Source organism: Aotus nancymaae, unplaced genomic scaffold, assembly GCF_030222135.1.
Source record: "Aotus nancymaae isolate 86718 unplaced genomic scaffold, 86718_ANA_hifiasm-v0.15.2.pri h1tg000034l, whole genome shotgun sequence".
NCBI classification, from domain to species: Eukaryota; Metazoa; Chordata; class Mammalia; order Primates; family Aotidae; genus Aotus; species Aotus nancymaae.
In genome coordinates, this window is record NW_026988448.1 from 1,743,257 (window position 1) to 1,766,594 (window position 23,338).

A 23,338-nucleotide genomic window follows, 5' to 3' on the forward strand; every position below is an offset into this window, starting at 1 on the left:
GAAATTGTAGAACCGAAAATAATACACCCGAGATAAGAAGTTTAGCCGAAGACTTCAGCAGCATAGTGGAGGGGACAGAGGAAGGAATTGGTGAACTGGAAGATAGAATGAGAAAAATTACTCAATCTGAACAACAGAAAGAAAACAGACTGCTTGAGAAATTAACAGAGACTTAGGGGTCTTCTATGGGACTATAACATTCATGTCACCAGAGTGATGAAAAGAGAAGAGAGGATGGATCAGAAAAAGTTATCAAAGAAATAATAGCTGGAAACATGTACAGTGCTCAAGAGATGTAAACCTACAGATCCAAGTAGCTGAATGAATCCTAAAAAGAGTAAGCCAAAAGAAATCCACATCAAAGCACATCATAATTATACACCTGACAACTTATGACAAAGAAAAAAAGCCCGAAAACAGCTAGAAAGAAAGTATTTTACCTTGGAGGGAAAAGTTGCAGTAACAGCATATTTCACATCTGAAACCATGGAGACCAGCAGGAAGCACCACAATATTTTTTTCAAGTGGCGAAAGAATAGAACCATCAACTCAGAGTCCCGTATCCAGTGAAAATACCCTTTAGGAATGAAGGGAAAATTCATACATTCTCAGAAGAAAGAAAACCAAGAGAATTTATCATCAGCAGATCTACTCTAAAATTATGTCTAAAGGAAGTTCTCTAAACAAATAGCAAATGATGAAAGGACATGTTTTAGAGATCAGGAAGCGAGGGAAACCCAGGAAGCAAACAAAATAAGTAAATACAATAGGATCATTTTTCTCTTTAGTTTTCTAAATTATGTTTGAAAGTTGAAGTAAAAATTATGCTACTCTCTGATGTTCTAAATTTATATAAAGAAAATATTTGAAACAATTATAAACAGGGCAGAGCAAAGGAAGATGAAAAGGAGTGAAGTTTTCTTTACCCCACCTAAACCAGTAAAATGACAACACTAGTTAACTGTGATAAGTTACATACATATAGAATGTAATGTCAAAAGCACCTACTAAAAAGTTACAAAAAGATGTACCCATATTCACTATAGATAAATCAAAATGGAATTCTAAAAATGTTCAAGTGAACCACAGGAAGTCAAGAAAAAGAAGAAAAACCAACAAAAGTGAGAGACAATTATGAAAAAAAAAAAACACCAAAAAATTGCAAACCTAAGCCCTAACACATCAATAATTAAACTAGATGTAAATGGTCCAAATACTTCAAATAAACGAAAGAGATTGGCAGAGTGGATTAAAAACTATGACCCAAATATTTACATCCTACGAGATGCAATCTTCAAATACAGCAGTACACAAAAGTGGAAGGTGAAAGGATATGAAAATGTACAGCATGAAACATCAATCAAAGGAAAGCAGGCGTGGTTATTCACTTCAGAGCAAAGACAATTGTCAAAGAGGGACATTATATTACAGTAAAGAGTCAATCCACCAAAAACTCATAGCAATCCTAAATATGTGTGGCCTAAACAACTGGGTGGCAAAATACAAGAAGCAAAAACTGATATGTGGAAGAAGAAATAGAAAAATTTGCAATTACAGTCGGAGACTTCCACAACCTTCTATCAACAATAGGTAGAACAACTAACAAGATGTAATAGACATTTATAGAACATTCCATCCAACAACAGCAGAAAATACGCTTTCTTCAAGTGCTCATGGAATATACATCAAGGTCTCCTGAGTCATAAAGCAAACCTCAACAAATTGAAAACAAAAATGAAATCATAGGGAGTATGTTCTCCAATCACAGGAAATCGAGCAACACATTTCTAAAAAATCCACGAGTCAAAGAGAAATTCTTGTAAAAATCAGGAAAAAAACATTGAAAACTAAAATAAAAATACAATACATCAAAACCTGTGGGATGCAGCTAAAGTAGTGCTTAGAGGAAATGTTTTAGCACAAAATTCAAACATTAAAGCAGAGTAAAGCTCTGAAATCAATAAACTAAGTTCCTATCTCAAGAACCTAGAAAAAAGAGCAAAATAAACCTACAGGAAGCAAATGAAAGAAAATAAGCATAAGTCAATGAAACTGAAAATAGAAAAACAGTAGAGAAAATTAGTGAAATAAAAATCTTATTTGAAACAATAAAACTGACAAACCTCTAGCAGGATTGAAAAAGAAAGACAGAAGCCACAAATTACCAGTGTCTGCAATGAAACAGAGGCTATCACTACAAATCCTACAGTCATCAAAAGAAAAATAAGAGAATACTTTGAATAACTCTATAAAACTAAATTTGGCAACTTAAACAAACTTGACAAGTTTCTTTAAAAATAAAATTTACTGCAATTCACCCAATTTAAAATAGATAATTTAATAACCCTTTAACTCTTAAGGATATTGAGTTTGTACTTTTAAGGCCCCCCTAGAAAAAGAAATTTCCAGGCCCAGATAGTTTCACTGGAGAATTCTACCAAAGAGTCAAAGAAGAATTAACACCAATTCTGTAAAATCTCTTCCAGAAAACAGAAGCAGCAGCATTTCCCAATTCATTTTATGAAGCTGGTATTACCCTGATTCCAAAACCAGTCAAAGACAGTACGAAAAAAACGAGCAAGAAACCAACATTCCTCAGGAACATAGATACAGAAATTCTTAGCAAACACTAGAAAATGGAATATGTTAATATATGACCAAGTGCGTGGTTTAGTCCAGAAATTCAAGGCTAGTTTAATATTCAAAAAGGAATAATTACAATCCACCATATGACAGACTAGAGAAGGCAAACCACATAATCACATCAGCTTATGCAAAAACATTTTGACAAAATTCGATGTCCATCTTGGTTTTTTTTAATCTCATAAAAATAAAAATACAGGAAAACTTCTTCAACTAAATAAAGAACATCTGTCAAATTCTACTATTAACACTGTACTTAATGGTGAACATCGATGCTTTTCCCTAAGTTTAAAAACAAGCTAAGGCTATTCATTCTCACCACTTTTATTCAACATAGTTCTAGAATTTTAGCCAGTGCAGTGAGAAAAGCAAAGCAAAGCATACAGATAGAAAACAAATAAATAAACCCGTTCCTGTTTGCCAGTCACGTGACTACGTAGACACTCCCAGGAAATCTATAAAAGAACTAATAAGTGAGTTCAACGTGGTCACAAGACGTAAGATAAACATACAAAAATCAATTGTATTTCTTCTTCCTCATAACAAACACATGGTCACTAAATTTTAAAATACAATACCATTTACAATTGCTGAAAAAACATGAACCACTTAGGTGTAAATCTGAAAAAGCATGTGTGTGGAACACTACACAGCACTGATGGAAACAATCAGAGAAGAGCTATAAAAATGGCGAGAGATACCATGTTCATGGATTGGAAGGCCACACGTGATAAACATGTCAATTCTCTGCAAACCAATATACAGATTTGACACAATTTCTAACAAAATCCCAACAAGATTTTTTTGGATTTAGACAAGATTATTCAAAAACATGTACAGAGATACAAAGCTAGCGTAGCTAAAACCATTTGGAGAAGTAAGAAGAAAGTGGAAGGAATCAGTCTCCTTGAGTTGAAAACTTACCATACACCTATCGTAATTGAGACTATAGTATTGGCAGAGAGATAGCCACATGGGTCAATAGAATAAAAAACCCAGAAACAAACCTGCACAAATATGCCCAACAGATTTTTTTTTAAGTAAAGAAACAATTAAATGGAGGAAAGATCACTCTTTCAGTTAACAGTGCTGGAGAAATTAAATATCCCCAGGAAAAACAAAGGGACATTTCCCCGTGACCTAAATTTCACACCTTATACAAAAGTTAACTCAAAATGGATTGTAGATTTAAAGGCAAAACATAAAAATGCTAACATTTTTAGAAAAAAAAATCATAAGAGAAAATCTTCAGGATCTAAGACTAGGCAAAGTTCTTAGACTTGATATCAACACCTAATGCATAAAAGGAAACCTTGATAAATTAGACTTTGCCAAAATGTAGAACTTTTGTGAAAGACCGTGTTAAGGGGATCAAAAGACAAGCCACAAACTGGGAAAAAATATTTGCAAACCATATGTCCCAGGGCTGGTATCTAGAATATATAAATAACTCTCAAAGTCAACAGAAGAAAAATGAACAATCCAGCTAGAAAATGGGCAAAAGACATGAACAGACTTAGTTACCTAAAAGAATATACAGAGGGCAAATGAGCACGTGAAAAGATGTTCAAAATCATTAGCCATTAGGGAAATGCAAACTAAAACCACAATGAGATACCATGACACCCCTATCAAAATGACGAATAAAACATAAGTATAACTCCAAATACCAGGAAGGATGTGGGGAAACCATCACCCGCGTATTGTTGGTGCGAATGCACAATGGACAATCACCCTGAAAAACACTTTGGCAGATTCTTAAAAAGCAAAATATGCAACCGTCATACAACCCAGCAATGTTACTCCAGGGTATTTATCCCAGAGAAAAGAAGACATATGTTCACACACAATCCTGAACACAAATGTTTGTAGCAGCTTTATTTGTAATAGTCAAAAAGGGGAAAACACACAGATGTCCTCCAACCAGAAAGGTTAAACAAACCATGGTGCCTCCACACCGAGAAATGCGGCTAGGCAAGAAAGGAACCGCATTCCAGATACACAATTCGGATGGATTTCCAGAAAACTACACTGAGTAAAGAAAGAAATCTCAAAAGGTATACACTGTGCAGTTTCACTTACGTAACATTCTTGGGATGGAAAGATTATTAAAATGGAGAACATGTGAGTAGTCACCAGGGGCTGAGAATGGGGTTGGCGGCAGGAGGCTCTGGGACTGATGTGAGTGGCCTGCGTCTTGACTCCACTGATGGCATCATCCAGGCTGTGTGACTGTGCCACCAACTTGCCAAATGCGATGGATGGGGAAGCTGGGTGAAGGCTACACACAGCCTCTGTGGCATTTCTAACAACAGCATGTTAACCTACAATTATCTCCAAATTAGAAGTTTGATTTCAAAATAAGAATAACAATTCAAAAATAAGAAAGCTAAAGCCTTTCTACTTTGATTAATTTGGTATTTACTCAGGAAGGAAGTATTTCAAAGAACCAATGGCTTCTCTGTGGCTTCTCTATCATTTAAATCAGATAAACATCCTGGTCTCCCAGGCGAAGATGGTAACAGTGGCGTGAAGCTGAATCACAAAATTCCCTCCCACCAAACCTACCAAATGCAACAAAGGAAACTGTTTATTAAAAAGACAACAAAAAAATCAGCTCTGTTTTCAGCTCAGGAGAGACCAAGGTCAAACTTTATGGGCTGTTACAAATCTGGGTTCATCTGATGGTGGCTGCCTCCACCATGCACCTAAGTTTGACTCCAAAAAGATCAGAGTTGAATACCTGAGTGCACTGGTGCTGAAGTCAGCGCCACGTCTGCCCTGGCCCCCAGATTGGCTCCCTGGGTCTGTCTCCAGAAAAGGTTGGTGATGATATCACTAAGGCAACCAAGGACTAGGAGGGTCTGAGGATCACGGGGAAACTGATCATTAGAACAGACGGGCCCAGGTGGAGGCTGTGCCATCTGCCTCTGCTCTGATTATCAAAGCCCTCAAGGAACCACCAAGAAGCAGAAAGAAACAGGATATATTAGAGGGAAAGTAGCACTCGTGATGAGATTGTCAACGCTGCCAGACAGATGCAGCACCGATCTTTAGCCAGAGAACTCTCTGGAACCACTAGAGCTCCTAGGGACTGCCCAGTCTGCAAGCCACAGTGTCGATGGCGCCACCCGCATCACGTCTCAGATGACCATGGAACATGGAGCGCCAGCTAGTGAAGAAGCATAAAGGAAAATATTTCAAAAAAGGATCACTCAACAACCCAAAAAAAGCAAAAAATTAATGAGTAGTAGAAAACGCAGCTGAAAACAAACAAAACGCATGGCAGTAAAATCAGGAAAGACGCCATAAACTTCAAAACGGGGAGATGAAGAGAAAAAGAGAGAGCTGCGTCTCATCTCACCGCCCACATCCCAGGGCAGGGCAAAGACAGCAAGACCGTGAGTCCCCGCCAAGAGTCCTCCCCAGCCCTCGCGGTCTAAGAGAAGAGGCCGCCCACGGAACCGTCAGAGGTGGCCCAGGGAGGGGCAGCCTCCCCCACAGCATCTGTGAGCAGCAGAAGAAGACACCAGGCTGCCTCGTCCCAGCGCTCACAGCGGATGAGGGGACGTTCGAGAGCCCAAGGCTTTCCCTGTAGGAACGTGAACCCAGGACAGAATAAAACTCTCAGAGGGAAGAGCGGCACTCAGATCCCACCAGAAAGGCTAGACACAGCTTCCGGCCAGACCCACAGTGGCCAAGAGGACCCGACGTGCAGGGGGTGTTGAGGAGAATGACCACATCACCAGAAAAAGGCAAAACGCAGGTTAGTAAGAGGCCATTTTTGGCTATAAGTGATGGAAATTCAATCCAAGTCACCCAAGAGAATAAAGCAAGGAAATTGAAAATAATAAATTAATAAGGCGAGATAATAAGTTCGTTCTTTGCCAAAACTGAAAGTATGGATAAAACCCTAGAAAAACTGAAACAAGAAAAAATAGAAAAGATACCACATACATTATTTGAAATGAAAGGAAATGAAATAGAAATTTACTTTAATTATAGGACAATGTCAAAATTGATGATAGTATTTTAAAATATATAGTCAAAATCAACCCAAGATGAAATATATGAAAACCTAAACGAAGCAATAATCATTAAAACAAATACCATCAAAAACCAACCTTTGCCGTAAGTTTTCAGTCCTAAGTGGTTATAACGGAAATTCTTGCCAGACCGTAAAGGGACTGGCAGCTCCCATCCCTCCCACACCATTTCACGGAATAGAAAAGTTGGAACTGCTGCTCACTTTACATCCTGGATATGAAACATCAAACAAGGACCGTGTGCCTCAGTCCATCCAGGCTGCTGGGACAAAGCATCATGGACAGGGCGGCTGATACGCGGCAGAAACTCACTTCTCGCCTTCTGGAGGCTGGAAGTCCAAGATCACAGCATCAGCAGGCTCGGTGTCTGCGGAGGGCCCATTCCAGGTTTGCGGGTGCATGGCCGTCTTCGCACGGTGTCCTCACGTGGTGGAAGGGGTGAGGGAGCTCTCCACGGTTCCTTTTATAAGGCACTGGGTCACCTCCCAAGGACCTCACCTCCTCCACCATCACCTTGGGGGTTATAAGATTTCAATTTATGAATCTGGTGGGGCACAAATATCCAGACCACAGCACAGGAGGAGAAACTTTTTAGAAATCTCCCTTATGCAAAAATGCTTAAGAAAACTACCAAAAAAAAAGAAGTGAGTTACATCTAAAAAAATAGAATTACATTACAGCCAATTAGTGCTATGTCAGCAATGGAAGAGTAACTCAACACCAAAAGAATATGTTTGTACAATTAACATACTACTTGTTACTAAAATGAATATGTAATACTATCTGAAAGAAAAAGTTATCTCAATAGTTTAGTAACTGATCGTTATAATAGTATTATAATAATTTATAATCAATACTTTATTAAAAACTATTTGATGCAATTGTATACTCATTCATGGTTACAAAATATAAAATACATTCTTAGAAAACTAGGAATAGAAAGGAACATTGTAACTAAGGAAAAGTTAACTTTTGTTTTTTCTTTTTGGTTTTTTGAGACGGAGTCTCATTCTGTCGTCAGGCTGGAGTGCAATGGCGCGATCTCGGCTCACCGCAACCTCCACCTCCTGGGTTCAAGCGATTCTCCTGCCTCAGCCTCCTGAGTAGCTGGGACTGCAGGCATGCACCACTATACCCAGCTAATTTTTTGTATTTTTAGTAGAGATGGGGTTTCACCATGTTGGCCAGGATTGTGTCTATATCTTGACCTCATGATCCACCCGCCTCTGCCTCCCAAAGTGCTGGGATTACAGGCGCGAGCCACCGCGCAGCCTGTAAAAGTTATCTGTAAAGAACAATAAATTCATACTTAATGCGAAAACCTTAGAAGTATTCCCATTGACAAGAAAAAGCCAAGTAAACATCCCTCTCACTGCTTCCAATGACTCTTCACTAGAAGCTCTGCCCATGCAATAAAACCATTAAAAGTGCTAAAAGATGCAGGAAACAGAACAAATGAGCCCAACCTCTCCTGTTTTGTGGGAGGTGTGATTACCAGAAAATTCTACAGCAGCGACAGCCTATTAAAATTCACAGCAGAATTGAGTGACACCAACAGCAAGTCAATTTCATTCCTATTCCCCAAGGATAACAATTTAAAACACAATCCACACACTTGCTGAGCCCAGCTGTGAGCTCCTGGTTCTGGGCCCTGGGGGAGAGATGGGAACAGAGAGATGGAAGTGTCCCCAGCCTCCCTGAGCTCACAGCAAGAGCAAGGTGGGGGAGAGATGGGAACAGAGAGATGGAAGTGTCCCCAGCCTCCATGAGCTCACAGCAAGAGCAAGGTGGGGGAGAGATGGGAACAGAGAGATGGAAGTGTCCCCAGCCACCCTGAGCTCACAGCAAGAGCAAGGTCAGCGTGAAATACACCATGTGTGACGACAAGCACTTTGCAAAGTAACAGAGCAGGGAACGGGGTGCGTTTCAAAGACCTTGGGTCCTGGAGGGCCTCACTGAGAAGGTGACTTTCAGCAGAGACCTAAGGAGAGAGGGGTTGGAGGTGCTTGCACAGGGAGAAAAGCGAGCAAAGGGCCTGGCGGGGTGTGTGGAGAGGCTTGAGGAGCCACGGAGAGGCCGGCTGGGCGCAGCGGGGCGTGGCAGCAGCACCTCCAGCCCCGGCTCCGAAAGCCGAGGGATGTGGGAAAGGAAGGACCAGTCTACTTCCTACACTTCCATCTGGGGGAAAGAAGTCATGGTGGGCTGGTCAGGATGACGGGGAAGGAGGACGGGGGCGGCTAGAGGCTGGATAGATCTCCCAGGTGGAGCTGCTAAGACCTGCCATGGGCGTGCAGCGTGAGAAAGAGGAGTCCAGGTCTGGAACTCCAGGTTCCGCTCTACACGAGCTGGAAGGAGGGAGATGCCGTCTGCTCGGGGAGTCACCAGAGAAGAGGTGTCAGTGAGCGGTGAGGTGCGGGGTGAGAGATCGGAAGTGCAGAGTTAGACCTGTCTGGCTTTGAGATTCCCGTTAGACATCCAAGCAGAGGTGTTGAGAAATGTGTGATAGACAAGTCTGGAGTGCAGGGGAGGGATTCGTGCTGGAAATTCAAAACAGAAATCATCAGGCCACAGGTAATATTTAAAGTAGCTCATAAACCCAGATGAGGTCATCGAGTGGCTGAGGGTCAGAGAGACGGGAAAGCCACCGGGGCATGAGAAGTCACCGCCAGAAAACCAGAAGCGAGCTGGCCGCGTGGCGGAGCAGCGTCCCAGGAAGAACTCAAGGCAGGCGGTGCATAGAACGTGCAGGCGCCCGCTCCGCCCGAAGCTCAGGGCAGTCACGTCGGACGAGGCCAGGAAATGGGCCACCGGATTCGGCAATGAGTCCACGAGACAGAAGGGAAAATGAAGACAGTGAGTGCAAATACACAGTAGAAAACACGACACTGGCAGAAGCAACAAAGTCTTTAAAAGGAAAGAAAGTAACCTGATCATAAATCTAGCCAAAAGTGGGAATGACCTCTAGGGAAAAATGAATACAACGTTACTGAAGATGATGTGAAAACCCGTAACTGACAGATAGCTAGATGATAGATATGGATCAACCTGTGTTTCGCTTTCAATATGTATTCAATAAGTCACACGAGACAGTCAATAATGTTTAACAAAGTAAACTTTCTGTCAGATGATGTAAGTGGCCAGAGAAATCTAAGGCAAGCTGGGCCCACACTGAAGGCAGTCCGTGCCGAGGTTTGGTGTTAATGCGTCTGTATTCACATCTGAAAAACATTAAAATTAAATTGGATTAAGCTTTCAGTTCCTCACAGGACTAGCCTCATTTCAGGTGTTCATATCACACGTGGCTAGCTGCTTCTGTACTGAATGGCAGAGAAAGTTATCTTGCACAGGGCTAGTACGTCAGGGTAAGCCCACCTTACACCTCATGGAGGAAAGGTCAGTGTGTTACTTTGGAAAGTGACAGAGCAGGGAGACTCTGCCTCCTTTAAGCCCTTAGACACAGGGACACCCCTGTGCATGTATAACCTATGCACACACATGTGCACACACCAATGCATGCACACGCACTCTTACCTACACCTGCACACACCCACATACACACACCTCTCAAGCAACCTAAACGCCCACCGTAGCTGGGAAGGCCTTTGGGCAGGGTAGCAGCACTCACTGAACAGGGGTGTGTGAAGAGTCTAGCAGTTGTTCTCAGCCAGGGGCACGCGGGCAAGCTCCCCCCACTCCCACCTTGCTTTGTGGGGGTGATTCTCAGGTTGGCTGTGGGGGAGGCGGTCATCTTGAAGGCACCGATTAGAGGGCCCTATGTGGGTGCTAATATGGGCACTACAATTATGAGAACACATGGACACAAAGAAGGGAGCAACAGACACTGGGCCCCCCTCGAGAGTGGAGGGTGACAGAAGGAAGGGGAACAAAAAAAGTAACTACCAGGAGTCAGCTTAGTACCCGGGCGATGAGGAGTGGCATGCAGGGCCCTAAAGCATTGACGAGGTCCCTGACTTCCGGGAATTGTCCAGCACGGGCCTGTCAGCTGGTGGGCAGTGGGGAATCCCAACAGCGGTGTCTTTACTTCACAGACAGACCCAAGTGACCGGCACACGGAACACGCCATGTTCTTGTGTATGAGCCTCCACACTTAAGAAATGCCGTCAGAGATTCTTAACAGACAAAAGTCTCCCTTAGCATCAATCAAGCGACAAGCAAAGGGAGTCTTTTACTTTGTTTTCTTTTTGAAGATTTACAGCTGGCACAGGGGTTACATTTCACGACCCATAAAAACCCAATCCCTGGAAATCGTCCAGTGCCTCACAAATCGCAAAGTGATGATGTAACAGAGCTGGCCCTAAAACTCAGCTACGGCCTCCTCTGTGTGTGTCAGTGTGTGAGCAAGCATGTGTGTGAGTGGGTGTGAGCATGTGTGTGGGTGTGAGCATGGGTGCATGTGTCTGAGCATGGGTGAGCTTGTTTGTGAGCAAGTGTACGTGTTTGTGAGCAAGCATATGTGAGGGTGTGAGCACATGTGTGCATGTGTGTGAGTGTGGATGAGTGCATGTGTGGGAGCAAGTGTGTGTGAGCAAGCATATGTCTGGGTGCAAACACATGTGTGCATGTGTGTGTGAGCGTGGATGAGTGTATGTGTGGGAGCAAGTGTGTGAGCAAGCGTGCGTGGGTGTGAACACATGTGTGTATGTGTGTGAGTGTGGATGAGTGCATGTGAGGGCATAAGTGTGCATTTGTGAGCATGTGTGTGGGTATGAGCACATACGTGCATGTGTGTGAGCATGGGTGAGTCCATGTGTTCATGAGCAGGTGTGTGAGTGCATAAGTGTGAGAAAGCAGTTCTGTGTGCATGTGTGTGAGCATAAGTGCACGTGTGTGCACATGTGAGCATGAATGAGTGTATTTGTGTGAACGTGGGTGAGTACATGTGTGTGCATGTGTAAAAATGGGTGAGTGCATGTGTGTGAGCAAATGTAAGCGTGACTGTGTGAGCAAGCATGTGTGTGAGTGGGTGCGAGCATGCAGGGCACATCTGTGATCATGGGTAAATGTGTGTGTAATCATGGGTCAGTGCCTGTATGTGCTTGGGTGTGAGCACATGCGTGCACATCTGTGAGCATGCATGAGTGCGTGTGTGAGCAAGCGTGTGTGAGCATGTGTGTGTGTTTGTAAGCACGTGTGTGAGTGGGCGTATGTATGTGCATGTGTGTAAGCATTGTGAGCACATGTCTGAACATGTATGTGTGCACATGTATGAGCGAGTGCATGTAAAGTTTAGCTGGAAATTTCAGGTGTGCAGGGTGTGGGTCTACACAACACACAGACACTGTTCCCTCCTTCCATCTCCCTGGCCTGGGGTGCCCCATCCGTCCCTCAGGCATCGTCTCTGCTAATAGCCATGCAGCCCAACCAGAGCCAGGAGGAAGCCACATTGGTGACGCCACACAGCTCTGCACAGCTGGCAAACAGTAGCTTCCCTCACTTCGAGAATGAGCTGGTCAGACTGGAGCCAGTGTGATGGCGGCACTTCCTACCAAGCCTCCCTGGGGCTGGGGAGGAAAAGCTGCCCTGAGGCCTGGACTGTGCTGTGCCCGTGCTTGGCTTCACCTGCTGTCCTCACTGGATGCATTCAATGCCCCAGAATGTGAGCAAGTGTGTGTGTTTGTGAGCAAGCATGTGTGTGAATGGGTGTGAGCATGGGTGAGTGCATGTTTGGGAGCAAGTGTGTGTGAGCATGTGTGTGTGTTTGTAAGCACGTGTGTGAGTGGGCGTATGTATGTGCATGTGTGTGAGCATAAGTGAGTGCGTGTTTGGGAGCAAGTGTGTAAGTGTGAGAGTGTTTGTGTGCACCCCCCAGCGCAGCCCTGCCCACTGGGATCGCTGGCACCCAACGTTCTAATCGGGAAAGCGGAGGCTGGTGAAGACACTACCACAGGCTGTGAGCACTCCGCAGAAGTGTCAGAAACCCTGGCCTGGGAGCTCCTGGGCGCAGACTCCTCGGTGGTCAATGAGATTTCAACGAAAAGAGAGTCGTCACTTATTTACTTTGCGTTTGTGTGGGCCGGTTCTCTGCTAATAAGAAAAGTTGGCAGAAACGCCCACTTCCTGGGGCAAGCAGGTGTCCTAGGAGAGTGTGGGAATTGGACATGGATTCAAAGGGCTCTCCCCAGCCCCACTCCGAGTCCCCTGAGGGCCCTGAGACCAGCATTCCTGAACTGCATACCTCAGGTCGCACCGAAGGCCTCAGCTGCACAAAGGGAGACTTCGCAGACTCCCCCTCTCCAGTTTCACCCGGCGGTCTCCCTTTCTGGTGCCCCAGGAGGGGTGGGATTGGGTTTGCCTTTCGGCGGGGCACACCACTTCCAAGCGGACTAGAATCCACAAGCCAGCCCCTGGTGGCAGATTTGGGTTTCCACTCTGTAACAGGAGCTGGGCTGTCACTGCCGTTGGAATCAAATAGACCACTTTTTCCAGAAGAATCCTAGGTCACACTGAAAACAAAACCAAATAAACTCACCATCCAACAACCACTCCCATGTGACATATCGTCCTCCGTTTGGGTTTCCTTTGGCTTTTGTTTGTGGCAAGAATGTGGAAACATTGAAATCCAGTCTTTACCCTGGAGACGTGGGATTTTGTTAACATTTGAGGAAAGTCAAGACTGAGAGTGTGGCAGCCTCAGCATCAGGACCACGTGATCCCCGGGTCCCAGCGTGAGGGCGGCTGCCCCTGGCGCTCCATCCCTTCTGTGAGAGTGTGGCAGCCTCAGCATCAGGACCACGCAGCCCCTGGGTTCCAGTGTGAGGACGGCCACGCCTGGTGCTCCATCCCTTCTGGGCATGGGCCCCACACAGTCGTGCCAGCACCAGACAAGGGCTCTCTTTTTTGGCACCAGGTCGTTTGGACCATAGATGGAAGAAAGGGCCCTTGATGGTCCTGCAGGGGTCATACGGACTGTCCACAAAGAAGAGAAACCTGGATGTTGTGGTGGGGCCATGTCCAGTGCCACGCCTGGACACCGTGGGAACCAGCTGAGGGTCCAGCAGTCACAGGAGGAGTCTCCTCATCAGAAGGATTTGCAGCCATTCCTGAGCTGGCATTAAGAGCAGATTCACACACCGACCATCAGCCATGCTGAAAACAGAGCCACAGCTGTTTGTCAGAAAATAAGAAGAGCAGCCAGGACCCTAACCTGAGCACCGGACACCTCACTGCATAGGGACCCGAACGTGAGCATCTGACCGACACTGCGTCAGGGTCGCAGGAGGGAGAGTCAGCCTCCCCTCGAGGCCCCTCTGCATTCACACGTCTGTGACTCTCCAGCCTCAACGGCTGTCAGGAGAGCGCAGGCGAACGCCTCGCAGACCAGAAGCACAGGGGCCAAGGACTCGGCAGGGAGAGACCCCGGAGGGCAGGCGCACTGAAGACTCCACATTCATCGGCAGACAGAGAGTGATTTTAAAGATCCAGCTATAGACGAGGTCAAGAGATCGAGACCATCCCGGTCAACATGGTGAAACCCTGTCTCTACTAAAAATACAAAAAATTAGCTGGGCACGGTGGCGCGTGCCTGTAATCCCGCTACTCAGAAGGCTGGGGCAGGAGTGGTGTCCCTGGAAGCCAGTAGCATGCGCCACAATTGTTTAATCCAGGCACAATAATCTCGCTGCCCATTAACCAGCATTTTCCTTAGGTTTTCAGAGAAGTATAATATTCTGAGAAAGTCGCAGCATTTGGAGTTTTAACACAGGAGTGAAAAGGAAGTCCAGCGCATTGTGTCAGCAATCCCACTGTCCTGTGCAAAGAGACCTCACAGTTCCCGATGAGCGGCTCCCCCTGTCCAGTGCAAAGAGACCTCACAGCTCCCGATGAGCGGCTCCCACTGTCCCGTGTAAAGAGACCTCACAGTTCCCGATGAGCGGCTCCCACTGTCCCGTGTAAAGAGACCTCACAGTTCCCCATGAGCGGCTCCCACTGTCCCGTGTAAAGTGACCTCACAGTTCCCGATGAGCGGCTCCCACTGTCCCGTGTAAAGTGACCTCACAGTTCCCGGTGCGCGGCTCCCACTGTCCTGTTTAAAGAGACCTCACAGTTCCCGGTGCGTGGCTCCCACTGTCCCGTGTAAAGAGACCTCACAGTTCCCGGTGCGTGGCTCCCACTGTCTCATTTAAAGAGACAGATTTTGTGCTTTGAGCCTTTTAGAAGAAAACGGACATGGAGCTCTAAAACAATACATGGTTTACAAAAGTTCAGTTAAAAATGGTTACGATGGTAAATTTTATGTTACGTGCATTTTATAAAAACAGGAACTGTAGGGTATCATGAAGCAGTGCTGCCTGGAATTTTTGTGCCCATAATAGTTCGTTCCCTGGGCCGTCTCTGGACCAGTGTGTCCCTGAAGCCTCTTCACCCTCTGGATCATGCCACTGCCGATAAGAACCATGCCATACTGAGCCCACCTTCCTGCTGCCATTTTGTGTGAAAGGAAAATGAGTTTAGTCTCTTTTCCTGACCCCACCCTCCTTTTCCACGATGAACAGAAAAAAATCCTAGAATAGAACTTAGAGTTGTCAGGGCCCACAAGGCACCCGGCCTCATTAAGCAATAAAGATTGTGATTGAGAATATTGTTCAGGATTAACGACGGGCCGGGCCGACAACGCACAGCTGACGGCCAGGGAGCCCCATCGGCGCTGGCCTACCGAGCACCCCCCAAGGCTGTCGGGGCCTCTGTCAGCCACCGAGGACAGACCTGGGCAGGGCGGGATCCTCCTGAGAAACCCGCCTTCCATGCCCGCACCTCCCCTGCCTGCCGCGCCTCCATCCCCGCGGAGCCCATCTGCCGCCACAGCCACATCCTACATTCCATCCACTTAAAGCCTGTTGTGCAATCCCTTTGGACCGGTGGACACCTAATTAAAACAAATTAACGATCTGAAGCAGAAACTGTGTTTAATGAAGCCTTGCTCGGGCCTGCGCATGGTGCCAGGGCTGTTTGCCTACAAATATTTACCAGCCCGTGGGGGGGAAGCAGCACAGCCACCTGTCCCCAGCCTGCCTTCTACCCGCGGGGAGTGCCAAGTGGGGTTCCTCCACCTCCGCCACCACGACCCTGGTCCCTGTGCCCACGGAGCAGCAGGAGCGGCGTCCACCTCCCTCCCTCCGCCTGCCCTCCCTCGGGCTGGGGTCCTAACGGGCCCCCGCTGGCCACCCCTCGTGATCCAGTCTGGGTCCGGCTTTGGCAATTTCAAGTTCACCAGACAATTGGGTGGGGTTTCCTGTGGGTGGGGCCAACAGCTTGAAAACCCACCTTTAAAAGTAAAGAGCTTATGGGTTTTTTCCTGAGGGATGAGACCCATCTTCAGGGCTCTTGCTCCAAGAATCGCTTCAACGCTCATCTCAGGTCTGGTAAGATGGTGAGATTATTATAACGAAGAAAATATGATTTGTTTTAAAAAGAAATGGAAGGAGAGAGAGGAAAGGGGAGAGGAGCCTAAAAGAGAAGGTGAGAAATAAGGCAGAAAGCTGGCGCAGGAGGAGCGGGAAGCGGGCCAGCCGAGGGAGCAGGAGGACCAGCCCCGACCGGCCTCCGAATCGAGTTCTCGGCCTCGTCCGTCTCCTTCCGAGCGTCTCAGCTGACAGTGACTCCGAAGAGCACCTCCAGCTGGGGTCCCAGGTCTGCACCTGTTCCCACCACGAGATCCCGCACACCCGCCCACCCACCCAGCCTAGCGCTCAGCCGCTGTCAGACCTCCACGCAGCACAGGACTCCGCAGTCGCCAGGGTGGGTGATTCAGACGTCAGCCCCATTAGGCAAGGCCCAGAGGGAGCACGGGGGGGGGGGGGGGGTGGCCTTCCACAAACAGAGTCCCCGAGCCACACAGGAAGCTGAGGCCCCGATGGCATGGCAGGAAACGGCCTCTCCTCCATGCCTGGGATGGGACGGGGTGGGGGCGAGGGGGAGGCCGCTCCACCAGGTACCAGGGGCAGGGCCTGAGTCCACAGCACACTAAGGGCCCCACAGAAACGTTTTAATCTCCTTTAAAATAAGAAGGAAGGATACAAACTGCTGGTGGAAGAAAAAGTTTATCATATACTAATGGTGCGTTCACGTCTTTCCCACGCGGTGTCAGCGTCTGTCACGTGCTAGTGGTGCGTTCACGTCTTTCCCACGCGGCGTCAGCGTCTGTCACGTGCTAGTGGTGCGTTCACGTCTTTCCCACGCGGCGTCAGCGTCTGTCACGTACTAGTGGTGCGTTCACGTCTTTCCCACGCGGTGTCAGCGTCTATCATATACTAATAATGTGTTCATGTGTTTCCCATGCGGTTGTCAATGTCATTTTTAATCTTTCTTATGGAGGGTGTGCCCTGCACCGGCAGCTCTAGCGGTCAGGCTTGTGCGTCCCTTCCAGGATATTTCCTGGGCCGGCTGCTGCTGCGCCAAGCAGCTGGCACGGAGGCCACAGCCTTCCCCACCAGCCCCGGCCTGTGGTCTGGGCCTCTCCCCAGAGCTGCCCCTTCCCCTAAAAGCACCTCTGTGCTGACAGTGAGGTCTGGTCTGTCCCTAGGCCCATACTCTAGAGAAGACACCTCCGCTGCTGCTGCACACAGATAGGCAGGCTGCTACCTGTGCGCTCAGGTCACTGGAGACTCTGTGGCCCTGCTGAACACCCCTGCCTCTCGGGCCCCGCTGGGGACAGGGCCAGCACAAGTCCATGCCCGCCTGTCCTTCCAGACCGTCCCCACTTTCCTCTGCCCTGCACTCCTGGTCCTTGCCTGCAGCCCTGAATTCCTGCAGTGCACGAGGCAGGATGTGCATCACTCAGGAATTCACTTTCTCACCTGCCTGTCACAGCCTGAGCCTGTGAGCCCGCAGGGCTCAGCACAAGTCCCATCTGCTCACCGGGCAGACACACGGCAGGCTGTGACTCGGGAGAGGGAAGTCCCTGGGCTACAGACTATTAATTTTAAATCCAGGAGGCCAGGTGACACCCTATTCTGAACATCAAATAAAGGGAAATGAATGCATGGCATACCAGGTGGGCCAGCTCCCAGGTGCTCAGGCAGGAGGCGGCCGTCCCCGGCGTTGGTTTTCCCTGTGCCTGGCACCCTCCTCTCCAGGTGCACCAGAGCTGACTCTGCACTGCCGAGCAGGCTGGGGGAGCACTGCACCCCACAGGAATGCTGCCTGCTGGGAAGGGCACAGATAACAGAGCCACCAGCTATGCGAAGGGACAGCCTCCAAAATCAACATGTACACAAGGAACCAGCAGCCGAGAAGGAGATGCTGCCTCAAGCCGCTCCCAGAAGCACACGTCGCTCCCACCTCCAGGCACACACCAGCATTTCCCTGGTTTGGAGCTGCCCAGCCCAGCCCAGCACTCTTGCTGGGGTACCAGAGCCTGGAGGAAGAGAGGAGGCGCCCGGCCCACTGTGCTGTGGGGACCCGCAGGGCTGACACGCTCATGCCCACCGTGTCATTGTGGTCATCGCAGGACCACAGCCTAGTGGGCTTCCTCTGCCTTCACCCGGCCTGCTAAGGACGTTGCTGAGGTCAAACGGGTCTTAGATGCAGTTTTCTGGACTCCTGAACTGAATGGACTTCATAAACATAGTTTACTTTTTAAATTTAGTCTTTTATTACTTTCTTCCAGATAGAGAATGGGTCCCAGCCAGCCCCACCATATCCACAGTCCAGCACGATATCCGCGTGAACAGCTAGTGCTCTCAGCGTGAGAAGTGCTGGATTCTTAATGCTTAGAGCTGAGGGAGACCGAACTCAGGGCCAGCACTACCACCTCGTGCAGGAAAATCACAAAGCGTCACTTGCTGAGGTCAGCCCTGCCATCTATGTGGCTCCACCTCCGGCCTCGCATGCCCACGGCCCTGCCCCAGTGAATTCACGGGACGCTGGATGCTGGACGCCAGACGCCAGCCTCCTCTGCTTGTAGCTCCCATTCCTGGCTTCCGAGCATTGTCAAGTGAGACGCCCGCTCAGCTCAGTGGATGCCCGACACTGTGGGAGGAATCATGATTGGAACCATCAGATTCGAATATCTTTCTTAAGCCTTCTTTCCAAACCTCCAGCGAGCTCACACTTGCCTGATGGAATCCAACCATCATTGCCTCCCCGTCCTGGCACCTCGACAGCTCTTGCAATATGATCGTGACCTGGCAAGAGCGTGCTGTTTGCAGATGCATGGCTGCCGCGTGTGCTTTGCTGACATGCCAAGCAGCGGAGGCTGAAGAAGAGCCCTTCCAAGATGCCACCTGCAGCTCTCCCTGTTCTTGTCACTACATTAAACACGTGTGGCCGTCGTTAGGCAGTTCAGATGAAAATACAAATAGAGTTCAGTCACGTTGTTAATTCCGAGAGGGTTCACTGAGTCCCACGAGCGGGACACTGATGTACTTTGGCCCCGTCGGCTGTCCCCTCCGTCTGCTGTCCCCTCCGTCTGCTGTCCCCTCCATCTGACGCCCACCACGTGCTCCATGTCCCACTGTTTTCCACCTCACAATGTGAACGGTCGTCGTGCAACACCCAAGGCTTCATTTATTTCACCTAATAAGGAGGACTTTCCCCATCGGTCAGCAGTGCAGGGGCTGGTGTCCTTGACTCCTGAGTCTGCAGGGCCCGTGGCCACTGCTGTCTCCTGCCTGTGTATGGGCCTGACCTGGGCCCCCCTCCTCTGGAGGTGCCCAGGACTTTCCCTTGGTTTAGCCCTGAAAGTCTTGTGTCCCGGAGAGAGGTCTCCATGCCAGGCAAACCAGGTTTGTCGGTCATGCTCTGACCTAAAATCACGTCGCCTTCAATTTGTCTTATAGTGAGCAGATTTTGACAGCACAAAGCTTTCTTTGAAAATTTAAGAGTGACTGGGAGCAGTGGCTCACGCCTGTAATCCCAGCACTTTGGGAGGCTGAAGTGGGCGGGTTACCTGAGGTCAGGAGTTTGAGACCAGCTTGGTCAACATGGCAAAACCCTGTCTCTACTAAAAATAAAAAAAAATAAAAAAAGAATAGCCAGGCATGGTGGTGGGCGCCTATAATCCCAGCTACTTGGGCAGCTGAGGTAGGAGAATTGCTTGAACCCAGGAGACCGAGTGAGCCGAGATGGCGCCGCTGCACTCCAGGCTGGGTGACAGAGCAAGACTCCGTCTCAAAAAGAAAACTATAAAGTTGGATGCAATTTTTAGTGAAGGTAAAGGAAAATGGGGGGATGAGCTGAGGGATGTGATCTGAATCCTGATGAAGGCCTGAGAAGAGGGATCAAAGAAGTCGGAACCAGAAGCGGATTCTAAGGGGCTCTGGGGCCCCTCCCTCACCCTCAGAATGCGTGGCTTTTATTTACACGTGGTATAGTCTGCATTTGCGGGGTAACACGTAGGACACCCCAGCAGCTTTTCCACCCCAAGTTCCTGTAAGGGGCAGGGAAGGCATCCGAACGGCGGGCCACAGGTTACCAGCAGGTGCATCCTGTCCGGCGGCTTCCCCCGACCCTCGCTGCGTGTTCTCGGCTCTTCCCCCCCAGGAGCTGCGGGGGCTTTGGCCACACCCTACCAGGACACAACCCTCTAAGGCTGAGGCACCGTCTGCCTGGTTCTCCGCACTTACTGGGATTGGGTTGAACATCGCATGAAAACTCGCAGAGAGCAGCAGTCAGCGGCCCCCGGGCTGGGCTGGTGCCGGGAACTCAGCCCTGAGCACACAGGAGGCAGCCTGCCTGTGCCCGGCCAAGGCCCTGGGTTTCCCCTTTGCTTTGTTCCCCAGGGGGTGCTGGCTGGCACGCTGTCTTGGAGGGGCGAGGAGATGCCAGCCTAGGCAGTTTCCAGGGCAGGCCACAGCAATGCCTGGCGTGCATGGCGGGGAGCGCGGCCATCTGGTCATTAGGGCCGAGCTGCTGCCAGCACCAGCGGCTCTTTCTCCGTCTCGTTCCAGGGGCTCTGGAGCCTACGGCAGAGATCCCGGGGAGAGCCTAGCTAAAGTTCATTCTCACGTGTTCTCTGATCTTGGACAGAGAGGACGAATTGCACCGTGGGAAATGTGCGCACGTGCCTGTGTGTTCTTGCTTGTGTGTGCAGATTAAGGAACCAGGTGTCGAGGACAGCGGGAGAGTCAGGAGCCAAGGGCAACAGGGACATCAAAGTCCCAGGAAGCGGAAGTCACAGGAGGAGGAGCAGAGACCAGGCCAGTGGCCACAAAAACCAAACCAGGGACAAGCTGTGCCCCGAGTTGCCGCAGAGAGAGGCCTTGAGCTTTGTTCTCCAGCGGGAGCTGCCCCTGGAGCGAGGGGACGGACACAGGGCCTCCTGCGCTGGCCGCGCACTGCACTCTCACCCCCTCCTCACACCACGGCACTTCTCAGCACGCTTCCTTGTTCACGTCTAGCACGCTGACCTTCATGGTAGAAGATGCCACACACTTAGGAGCTAGGATGAATTAAGCTGTTGAGGGCAAGTTTGCACCTCATAAGTGGATAAGCCCCAGGGGCTCAAGCAGATCAGGACCCAGTAGGTAACACGCCTTCCACAGCTCTGAGCCTCCCACCTCCCTCTCAGCTGCTCACAGAGGAAGCCACTGATGTGGATGCAGAAGGTGTCCTTCAGTCCCTCGGCTCCCGCCAATGAGCCCCCGGAGCAGGAGGCTCTGCTGTCCACCTCCATGCACAGCGAGTCAGTGCTAATGTGACCTCAACCCTCAACTGTCCAGAAACTCGTGTAACAAAGCACCCGGAAAATGCATGCACCCAGAGAGGACCAGAGTCCATGACGAACATTCACCATCACACTGTCTCGGGAAAGAAGAGGCGTGAGTAACACTGCCCGGTCAGGGGCCTAGGCAGGTGAGGCGGCTTCCCCACACAGCGAGGTGTCCGCACCAGGCAGGGTGGTCGCGGACCTTGCGCACAGTGCTCGGAAGTGCTCCCTCGGCTACCCCTGACCTTGGCAATCCTGGACAGCAGACAGCCGGTAGAGAATGATGGAGGCCGATGACTCACCCAGAAGCAAGGCGGGCGAGGATGGTCAGGTACCTGATGATCCTTTGGAAGTTGTTCATCTGTCCCTAATATTTATTCTAACTCTCTTTGAAACAGGCCTCCCCTGTCCTGCTGGATAACAGAGAAGAGGCGGGACGTGGAACCCGACGTGGACTCTGACGCAGTTGTCCGGGCTTCCTCAGCACACGTGGCTTTGGGCTCCCAGACCTCGGCCCACACCTGGAAATTTTACTATAGCTGGGAAAGAGGCTGAAAACACCACAAGAATGGGACCTCGTAGCTCTCCAAGATTTCTGCTTCTAGCCAGGTGGGAACCAGAAAAGAGCAAAGCAAGCAGCCCGGGTCCCCTGGCCTCCTGGCTGTGGGCTCTGCCGCAGAGATATCTGGGCGCCAGGCTGGGCATATTCTCACCTTCTCACTCACTTCACTTGATGCTCCTCAGCCTTAATTGCAATGCCACATGGGTCTTTTGCTTCAGAGAAATAAACATGCTTAGAGAATGTGAAGGAGTTTTCCTGGGGACACAGAAGAGGGTTCTGTTTACCTTGCTCACTTCCCAGCAAATTCTGGTCAGGAGCCAAATGCCCTGATATGACAGAGACCTTAAAAATCTGGGCCCAGTTCCCGCTGCTGTATGTGTTCTGGAAACTTCCAGACCCTGAGGGCCAGCAGCTCTGGTCTCAGGAACCTGGCTGTGCTCAGCTTGGCCTGGTGTGGGTCACTGCAGCCAGGAGGAGGATGTGTGAAACCCTCCCTCGGGCCACGTAGTGGAAAGGGAGGAGTCCCCCCAGCAGGGCAGCTTTGCCCTATTAGCCCAGGGACTCGGAGAGACCGAGGAGCAGCAGGCTCCATAGCTAGTCACGATGACACTGAGAGTGAGTCACGAAGCCAGGGAGAGTCAGTGACAGGGCCGGGGAGACTCAGTCACACAGCCACGGGAGCCAGTCACATGGCCGTGGGAGTCAGTCACACAGCCAGGGAGTCAGTCACACAGCCACAAAGAGTCAGTCACACAGCCACAGAGAGTCAGTTACACAGCCAGGGAGAGTCAGTCACACAGCCACAGTCAGTCACACGGCTTCACGGAGAGTCACATGGCCACAGGGAGTACCACACAGCCACGGGACTCACACAGCCATGGAGAGTCAGTGACACAGCTGTAGGGAGTCAGTAACATGGCTGTGGAAAGTCAGTCACACAGCCACAGACCATCAGTCACATGACCATGGGAGTCACACGGCCACAGAGAGTCAGTGACACAGCCATAGGGAGTCAGTCACATGGCTGTGGAAAGTCACACCACCACAGGGAGTCAGTTGTGCAGACGCAGGGAGTCACACAGCCCGGGGCAAGTAGCATCTGATGGGAAGCCGCCCTTCCAGGGCACTGGAGGTGGTAGCTCAAGCTCTGCACTCTCAGTCCCTGGTGTCCGTGAGAATAATGCCTCGAGGCTCTGCTGCACCCCCAGCTTTGTGCCAGCCAGCATGCAAGTATGTGTGTGTGAGTGCACACCTGTGTGTGTGCAAGTGTGTGGGGGGAGTGCAAGTGTGTGTGTGAGCTTGTGTGAATGTGCGTGTGCAAGTGTGTGCCTGTGTGCATATGTGTGCACGTGTGAGTGTGCGTGTGTATGCATGAGTGTGCATGCAAGCGTACATGTGTTTGTGCATGAGTGCATGTGCGAG